The sequence below is a fragment of the Cynoglossus semilaevis genome, chromosome 8 (assembly GCF_000523025.1).
Source record: "Cynoglossus semilaevis isolate Cse_v1.0 chromosome 8, Cse_v1.0, whole genome shotgun sequence".
Classification (NCBI taxonomy): domain Eukaryota; kingdom Metazoa; phylum Chordata; class Actinopteri; order Pleuronectiformes; family Cynoglossidae; genus Cynoglossus; species Cynoglossus semilaevis.
Window position 1 is genome coordinate 9,649,103 of NC_024314.1, and position 601 is coordinate 9,649,703.

The window sequence follows — 601 nt, forward strand, 5'->3', positions numbered from 1 at the left end:
CACACCCGTTCCTCCGCATGTGCAAAGCCTCCCATTCCCAAACATGTCTTCCGGACACGCCCACTCTGGCCTCCACCTCCAAAACCTGGGCCACCAGGCGCCACCTCCCTCGCTCACTACCCCGTTCCCTCCCTCCTCGTTCACCCATCCTTCCACCTCTTTTTCTCACACTCCTTTCCAGCCTCCTTCCTGTTTGGCCCCGTCCTACCCGCAGACCATCTCGGCGGCTCCACCTCCTGCCCACCCTCAGACCTTACCGTGTGCTCCAGCACCTTCCCTCAACTCGGCACACTCTTCGGTCGATATGAGCGCCATCCCTCACTTCAGCGCTACTGCCCACTATCACCCAGAGATGATGCGGCATCACGCGTCACTACACCCTCAGCTGGAGCCATCCTTCTCGTCCTCCTCCAGCTCCCCAGCCCTCTACCCGGCCTTTCCGTCGTACCCGCTCCGACTGTGTCAGGACCCTCACCCTTCGCTCCCCATCCCTTTCAGGCATCTGTACAGACAACAGCAGCATGGACATCCCCACCCTCAGGGGTCCTACCTGGATATGGGTTCGAGGGCATTGCTTTAAGACAGTACTTCTCAAATAGTG